We start from the raw sequence: 9364 nt of genomic DNA, 5'->3' as shown, positions 1-9364 counted from the left end.
GAGAGCTTCAAGGGTAAAAAAGTCTCATAATTTCCTCCCTTTATGTTGTGTGCATAAATGAGATTAGACCTAGAAAGATACTTGGGAAATTGAATAGCATTAGGCTTAATAAGAATTAAAATTCGCTTCTACCTCTTTAAATGTGTGATTCATGTATGTTGTAGCATAAAATCTGATAAATTTAAATTTAAGTGCATGATTCCTTCAAGCTTTGGCTTCTTAAAGCTGAGAATTCCAAAACAAAGAAAGTTAAAAGAATTTCATTAAAGGAAAAAGTTAATGAAATTGACAAGTGTCTAAATCCCATTTATTTTGAGAAGTTCCTCATATTTAAGCAACCAAGCTTTTTCCTTAAAATAATTGACAACTATGTGATGAAATTAATGTTTTAATAAACGGAGAAGTTGTTATTTAATAAAATAAAAAAATAAAAAATAAAAGTATAGATTCTAATAATTACAAAATTTTCCTTCCATTTTTCTACTTTTTTCGGCAACAAAAGATAAAAAATCATATCGAAAGAAAAATCGCATCCAAAAATGAAAAATAAAAAAAGAATTAGATCTACATATGAATAAGACCTAATAGATCTACATCGATACCGTTTCCACTTTTTTCGGCAACAAAAGATGAAAAATCATATCGAAAGAAAAATCGCATCCAAAAATGAAAATAAAAAAAGAATTAGATCTACATATGAATAAGACCTAATAGATCTACATCGATGCCGGATCAAATAGACATGAAGAGAGAGAGAGAGAGAGAGAGAGAGAGAGAGAGAGAGAGAGAGAGAGAGAGAGAGAACTCATTTTTAAATTGGCTCAAGTTCCTAGTGTAAAACTCATTTGAAATCGTTATGTGTTGGCCTATCAAATTTTAAGTGGATTATTTTTAATTTGGCTCAAGTTCCTAGTGTAAAACTCATTTGAAATCGTTATGTGTTGGCCTATCAAATTTTAAGTGGATTATTTTTAATTTGGCTCAAGTTCCTAGTGTAAAACTCATTTGAAATCGTTATGTGTTGGCCTATCAAATTTTAAGTGGATATGGGCCAAATCCACTTACTAAAACTAGGCATAAACAACATCATTTGAATTTGAGATTCTCAAATTCAAAAGCCCTTCTTTGGAAGGGAAAATTATGTGTTGGGTATTTCTTAAAATCCATTATGTATAGGAAAATGAATTATCTAGTATAAACATAACTCATTAAATTAGCAGAAACAAAATCAAAAACTAAAAATTCGTGCAAGTCCTTAGTCCCAATCTTTTTAAGTTTATTAAAAGTTACACCTTTGACTCTTTAATCTAAATTTAAGGGAAGGGATGAAGAATGGTTATCCTTGGCTTACAATACATAAACTCATACATTTGACACATGTGGGTGCCGCACCTCCTCTTTAGTGGCCTATTTTTGGGCTCTTTAGGTCCTTCACATTTATCCTATAATATATTACATATGTTTAAAGTCATATGGTCCATTTGTTTAATTCTTTAAGTCATGTGGGACTCAATCAAAGTTCTTTAACTTTAATTGAATAATTCAACTATTCTAATATGCCCATATGTAACACTCCCCTTTTTTTTGCTTTCACTATGAGCATTACGGTTTTTCTTTTTTCAACCTCCTCCGTATCCTCTTTTTGTTTCTAAAGTATAAAGGGTTGCTTTGTCATTCGATCAAAAAAATCAATGTATCTTTAGAAATCAATGTATCTTGATCAAGGACATGCAATTAGTAGAGGCACCAATTCATATTGGGACTTCACCTCTTAAAATCTTCATAACTCTTTTGGTGGGTGTGTGGTAGTACATAACCTTTCCCTTATGATAGCTACCTTCTCAGTAGTCTTTTGAATAACTTCTGGACGCAATAACTCCCTATCACCAACCTATACCCAATATATGGGTGAATGACAAGGTCTTCCATATAGAGCTTCATACGATGCCACGCCAATACTAGAGTGATAATTGTTGTTATAAGAAAATTCAATTAACCGTAAATTATCCGCCCAACTACCCTTGAAGTCCAAAACACAAGCCTGAAGCATGTGTTCCATCAACCATTAACCATGGCAACTATGGGAATTTCTTAGTCACCTCATTTGCTTATGATTCTAGTAAATCCAAGAATGCTGCTGCTTCCATATTTGCGTAATAGTGTTACCATGTTTCAGACTAGAAGTCTGCTCGAGAAAACTAGAAAATAAAAGATTAAAAAAATTACTTATTAACTGATGTAAATGCTTATATTGCTTGGAACTTTGAAGTGTTAGATGTAATTGAAAGATAGAGTGTAATTGAAAGATGGTTTCATTAAAGGTTGAAAGGAAAAAACACAGAGATTTCTTCTTCTCTCATATGCTTTTCACTTCAGGGGTTTCTTATATATATAACATTGTTGATACCAGAAACACTCCATTCATACCTCTTCTTCTTACGCACCACCTCACTTGCACACTTATTTTTTAGCAAAATTTCGTACGAGGAATATTCGCTCATAGATTCTTTGACCCTTGAACTTCCTTCTCTTTCTTCCCCATTGGTTTCTGTAAAACAAATCTAGTTCAACGGACCACACCCAGGGGATGTTGGCCAAAGGCCCTCTGATGCCTTAGTTAGTTCGATTGGATCTTGAAAAAGATACGAGAATACCTAAAGTGGTTGGAGTTTTCTCTCACGAGGAGAGCTGAAGGGCCGGAGCTGTGTGTGGTGGGCGGACCCGTGAGAGAGAGAGAGAGAGAGAGAGAGAGAGAGAGAGAGAGAGAGAGAGAGAGAGAGAGAGAGGGGGTTTTGTGTAGGGTTTGGGTTTCAAAGAATAATTCCTATAAGGAAGGGAATTATTCTTTCCCTTAAATTGAGATATTGAGTCAATTAGGGATTTTAATGAGAATCAAATCCCGAATTGATGATGATATCTCTAGTTTTGGTCTAAATAATTCTCCAGTTAAATGGAAATAATTATTGACCTAAGAGGTATTTTCTTTGCCCACGTGGCCCCTCATGATTGGTTGTCGAAATATTTGTTCCCACAAATGCCCCACAACTTCTGCATGGCACATGCGTGGCATGAAGAAGTGAAGAAATATTTATCGTGCTTTCCAACTGCATTTGAGCTTCCTTTCCCGACTTGGGCTCCTTTTGTGGGCTAGGTGTCACATCCCGGGATCAACTCCACCGTAGCACGATATTATCCGCTTTGGGCCCCCCTCTTTGCCCTCACAGATTTGTTTCTGGGAGCTCACGAGCAACTTCCCAGTGGGTCACCCATCCTGGGATTGTTCTAGCTCCCAACTCGCTTAACTTCGGAGTTCTTACGACTCAGAAGCCAGTGAGCTCCCAAAAGGCCTTGTGCTAGATGGATGCGGGTGTGCACATATAAGGCACATCACCCCCTCTCCGTTTGGTTGATGTGGGATCTTACAATCCACCCCTTTAAGGCCCCGACGTCCTCGTCGGCACACTCGCACCACACGGCAGAGTGGCTCTGATACCAAATCCATAGGATCCGCCTCGGTTTTTGGGAAATTCGGGGCGGGTCCTTTCACTAGGCTCCTAACTGGAGGAAGCATTCTATTTTCTTTTTGAAGTTGGGTTCCCAATTGGAATGGGCTTGTGATTCCTTCTAGGTCAAGGATACCCAATTATTATAAATACAAGGCTTCTCTTTGCTCCTCTTCATATCGCAAATTATTTTCCTCTACTTTCATATCGCAAACTTATTTTCCTCTACTTTCTAGTTTGTGAGAGAGATCTTGGAGGATTGCACTGCTTATTGAAGAGAGGAGTTGTTGCACGGCCGGTTGTCGTCGTGATTGTGAGCAGCTGCTGGAGAGGTTGGATCGACAAGACCAGTAACGTGCGGCAACGACGAGTGAAGGAACTGGAGAAGCGTCTTGGGCCATGCTTGCGGTTCCTTTCTCTCTTTTTTTTTGTTGGGCTGTGTCTTGAGCTGGAATCAGAGTTGGTAGTTTGGGCCCGGTGCTTGTTTGCTGCTGCCATATCTGTTATTTTTTTATGCTGCAACTTAGGATTTTGACATGCTATTTGACTTGCAATTTTCTTCCATTTTTCAGTTGTTTTGCCATCATGTCTTCTAAGAAGGGTAGTCAATCACCTGGTTCTCAAGTGCCCTTGTTCGTGGTGCAGTTCCAAAGTGTACAAGAAGAAGTTCGTGGCTAACTTGCACCGTATTGTGACTGAGGCTCAAATTTAGAAGTGGCATGACTCATTTGCTTCTTCATACCTAAGGATGTGCATGTTAGGTTGGCGGAGCCTTCAACTGAAGATGTGCCTTACACGGACCTGAAAAATCCAAATGCCAAGATCATTACCTCTGTCCCTGTGATCATCGCATCCACGATGTTAGCTTTTTCTACTTGAATCTCTTGATGTAATCTCAGAGGGACTCATTGGGCTTCTTGCGTAGGTTGAACATGTGGTCAGCTTGTTTCTTGACCATTCGACAGGAGATGTACTCCTTAGTGAAGACGAGGGCTAACTTCTTGAAACTGCCGATTGACCCGGACAGTAGGGTATGGAACCAGTATTGAGCTGCTTCTCATAAGATCATTGCAAACACATTGACATCAGTGCATATTCGAATTTGTGGAGGATCATGGCGCCTTTGAAGTGCTTGAGATGGATCTTAGGATCAGAATCCTATTTGAATTTCGTGAAAGATGGCGTTGAGAACAGTTTTGGGGGAGCAGCTTGCTCGATCTCACTAGTGAACGGAGATGAGTTTACTTGCTCTATCTCCCTATGTAGAGCATCCTCCCAGTCTCCTCCAATTTTCAAGTCTCGAAGTTGGTCATGAATGAACTTCTCAGCCGCTAGGAATTCTTCGGCCGTTAGGAATTCTCAGCCACTAGGAATTCTCGGCCACTAGGAATTCTTCAGTCGCTAGGAATTCTTCGGCCGTTAGGAATTCTCGACCAGTAGGAATTCTTCGGCCGTTAGAAATTCTCGGCCGCTAGGAATTCTTCTGCCAGTAGTAATTCTCGGCCGCTAGGAATTCTTCAACCACTCATAATTCTCGGCCTCTAAGAATTGTTCCTTGACAAATTTAGTGAATTTTGACCACCCCAAAACATCACGTATACTATGCCAATTTGCCAAAGGTTCAACTTTCGTGTTCAATTTGTCTCTAATAGTATCTCACTCTGAATTCAGCCAAAGGATAAGTCCTTATCACAAGGAAGTACACAAGGCGCACCGAAATTAGATCCATATCATCATCATCCTCATTAATGCACTTTTGACATGTCGTGGCTGCAATGCAAACGCCCACACATCACACCAAGAATGACGCTAATTGTCTAGATTCTAGGCCAAGGCTCCGCCTCACCGAGATTATTTCTAAAAGAAGAAGAACCAAAGTTTGCCGCCTCTTAACACCCAAAAAAAGTTTGCCGCCTCTTAATAAATGAAATAAGTAGAATATCTGTAGAAGTTTCAATGATATGTGCAATGAATTTGGTTGAGATTTTCCCCGGATTTTAATTTAGGTTTTTCTAATCCTCTTAGAAAAGGTTTTGCCATTAATTAGTGTAATGATTCATGCATATATATATATATATATAATTTCATGCCAAATTCATAACAGTTGAATATCAAAATGGGCCCCTTTGTACTGGGAAATGTCAAGGAACATGCATATAGTGAGTTTTGCATTTCATTTTAAAAAAAACATGCGCACAGTGGTCAGCCTGGACCTCCTATAAATATGCAAGCCAAAAATAACGAAACTACAACTTCTAATTGAGTTACCTAGAGCTCAAGAAAACACAAATTAGATAAGAAGAAGAAGAAGAAGAAGAAGCACAAATTAGGATGGAGTATGAGGTGCACGGAAATGAGCCCGTGAGTCCTACTGGCCAATGCCTCAACAGCTCTGTGCTATCCATGTCAATTCTTGGTGTTTTGGAATTTGAGATTCCAATCAATGAATCGAAGATCTTGTCATTCCTTCAGGATGTCTTCCTCAATATCAGCCCTCGATTCTCTTCCATCATGGTTTTTTTTTATTCCCTCTCTATTCTTTGTATCGTAAACCCTAGTATGTATATATATTTTGCTTCAATTGTGGAATTCCTCAAAATATTCGTCGTTAAAAAACAAACTGTCAATAACAAAAGCATCTTATAGATACAAAATCGATCCTTTAAGAAAGGATTCCCATATACATATACATACATATGGTTAATTTTCTTATTAGACTATTATGGTGCATATGAATATATACTTCAATCTATATTAGAAGAAAAAGAAAAACACATGCATTTTGTGCATTTGTACTTATTTTGGATCATTACAAGTAGATATCATATTTGTTTTCAGTTAAGATTTTGTGTATTTGTACTTATTTTAATACTTTCTCGGTCAATTTAAAAATTATTGATGACCATTATCATATGATTAAAAGGAAACTAAGAAAAAATATTGAAAAACATGCAGGTTGACATTAACGGAGAGAAGCAATGGAAGAGGGTTGAAGTGAAGCTTAGAGATCACGTCCATGTTCCTATTTTTCCATCTGGAATGTCACCTAAATCTTATGATGACCATTTTCATAACTATATATCAAACATAATACTCGAACAATATCCAAAAGACAAACCACTATGGGAAGTTCATATAATCAAATACCCAACAAGCAGTGCAGCTGGTAACCTAATACTCAAGCTTCACCATGCCCTTGGTGATGGCTACTCCTTTATGAGTGCTCTGCTTTCTTGTCTTTAAAGAGCTGACAATCATCTTCCGTTAACTATTCCTTCGCGCCGGGGTTCGCAGCGGGGTGGTGGCAGCGAAAGTATTTTCAGGTGGGTGCCTGAGACTTTTGCCTTTGTTTTTGACACTGTGAAAGATTTCAGTTGGAACTCTTTGCTTCAAGATGATCGCACACCAATAAGATCTGGGAATTATGGAGTTGAGTTTCTTCCAATGACAATATCAAGCATGACATTCTCCCTTGATGAAATCGAACTTATCAAGACCAAGCTCAACACGGTAACAAACTTCTTTCACCTTCTTTCATCAAGCTCAAAAAAAAAAAAGAGATAATGACTACCGTTGTACGAACTGACTTCTTTCATCTATCTCGTGTTAAACATTGTTTTGTGTTTTTTTTTTTTTTTTGTGGCAGACGGTAAATGATGTGATAACTGGAGCACTGTTCTTTGCCACTCGACTGTACATGCAAGAGGAGAGCCAAAAATCAAGCACTGCAAGTTGCACAGCCTTGGTTTTGGTCAATACCAGGATCACTCATGGTGATTACAAGCCGATCAAAGAGATGATCAAACCGGATTCCGAGATGCCATGGGGGAACCAAATCGCCTTCATGCCTGTGACCATGCCCAAGTTAACTGAATTTTCGAACCCACTGGACTTCGTGTTCAAAGCACAAAAGCTTATAAAGAGGAAGAGAAGTTCTTTTGCTGTTTACGTCAACAAGAAGACGTTAGAAATCGCGAAGAAAATCAGAGGCTATGAGGTGGCCATAATTTCTAAATAATTTAATTTCACTACAGAAAAACATAATTAATATCCATTGATATCCGTGACATAAAATGAGATGGCTAAAAACACTGTTAGCTTAGGTCCTAATATAGCTAACACATGATTTTTTGTATCTATTGTGCCCTTAGATCCTAATAGTGCTTTTAGTCAACTCATCTATCACATTATACCGATCGCTATTAATGTTTTTTCTTATAGCGTAATATATTTGTTTTCCTACCCACTTAGATAGAAGAATATATAACATAATGTATTCCTCCTTTGGAATTGGTATCGGTGTTGCAGGGAGCATCAAGATACATGCACAGCAGATTGAAGAACTCGAGCCTCATGATATCAAATATGATAGGGCCAGTGGAGCAAATGGCTTTGGCGGATCATCCAGTTAGAGGATTTTACTTTATGGTGTTAGGCATACCGCAGGTATGTGATTATTAGTGTCAATTTGCGAAATTTTATCTTAGAATAGACATCACATAATTATATTGTCTATTCATGTTATAATACGTACACAAATTATACCACATAGTTGTATTCTATTACCGTACAATAATTTCCACAGTCTGATTGAAATGTTTCGATTAATGGTTTTGCAGGACCTTATCGTAACAGTAGTCAGTTATATGGGAAAGCTGAGAATTGCCTTTGGAACTCAAAAGGGCCTTATTGATCCCGAGAAATTCAAGGCCTGCATGGAAAATGCCTTTAAGATGATACTTGAAGTCACGTACAATATTCCTACGCGGACAGTGGCGAATTCAGGAATTTTTCAGGGGAAGTGCAAAATTTAAAATGCTAAAAATTCACAAAGGAATCAAGCAAGGTCCAAGGTTCAAGTCTAATATCCATGTAGTGTGTTAAAAAAAAGGCTAAAAATTCAAAAAATAATTTAGACAAAAAAAATGCCCTTAAAATTTAAACAATATTAATGTAATTCATAATTAAAACAAATAAGAATTTTATGTATATTACTAATTGATTATTGTCTGTATGGAATATCAATTAATATGAACAAAATCCATGTCAGTGACACAGTTAGTTTACCAAAATTCATATCAAATATGAACAAAATCCATGTCAATTACATAATTACATAATTAATCTAACCAAAATCAATACCAATTAATCTAACCAAAAGCACATGTGATTTGGAGGTCAGAGATAAAAGTACACATGATTAAAAGTTCAGGGTAATTTTCGGTGAATTTTTGGCACACATATGAGTTTTTAATGAATTTTTTAAGTTAGGCCAATTAGAAACGCACATGTATCAGCTTGCTATTGGACCATTTAAAAAAGTATCAAAACTGAGAAGCGCTCGGAGTCTTTCTTCTTCCTCGAAGAGCCTCTGCAACTCAACTTTAATTCCAGAAAAACTTCGAAAATTCATAACTTTGGTTGTGGAGCTCTGATTGATGAATCGTTTTCTCTTACATGCTCGTGAGATCAAGCCGAACAATCTAAGGTAAATATTCAGGGTCTCGCACAGTAGCAAACAAAACAACGTCTTTGAGGCATTTAGTCGAACAACTGGTGGGCACTAGCAAGGGCAAATTCTGATATCCCCAAGGAAGTTTCCAGCAAGGAGAGGTGCAGTTGCACCTCTTTGTGCCTCTGTGGATCAGCCAGTGTATGCAGACATATTATAAGCGCCTCTCTGCCATTTGGCTTCATTGAATTATATCTGAATTGTGTTCAGTGAAATAAAATCTTGTTAATCTATGCTATTTTAATATGTTTGTGTGGTTATGTATAAAAGACCTCGATTTGGCTTCGTTTATGATCATATCTGAATTGTGCTCAGTGAAACAACAATCAAATTAAATCTTTGTTATGTT

At 37.4% G+C, this 9364-nt stretch overlaps 1 pseudogene; it reads left to right on the top strand.

Moving 5' to 3' along the window:
• Positions 1-5834: 5834 nt before the first annotated feature.
• On the top strand, positions 5835-8409 carry LOC117621774 (annotated as a pseudogene).
• Positions 8410-9364: the final 955 nt, after the last annotated feature.

This window comes from Prunus dulcis, chromosome 3 (genome assembly GCF_902201215.1).
Source record: "Prunus dulcis chromosome 3, ALMONDv2, whole genome shotgun sequence".
NCBI classification, from domain to species: Eukaryota; Viridiplantae; Streptophyta; class Magnoliopsida; order Rosales; family Rosaceae; genus Prunus; species Prunus dulcis.
The sequence above is the reverse complement of the archived record's forward strand: the minus strand, read 5'-3'. Positions and strand labels throughout refer to the sequence as shown.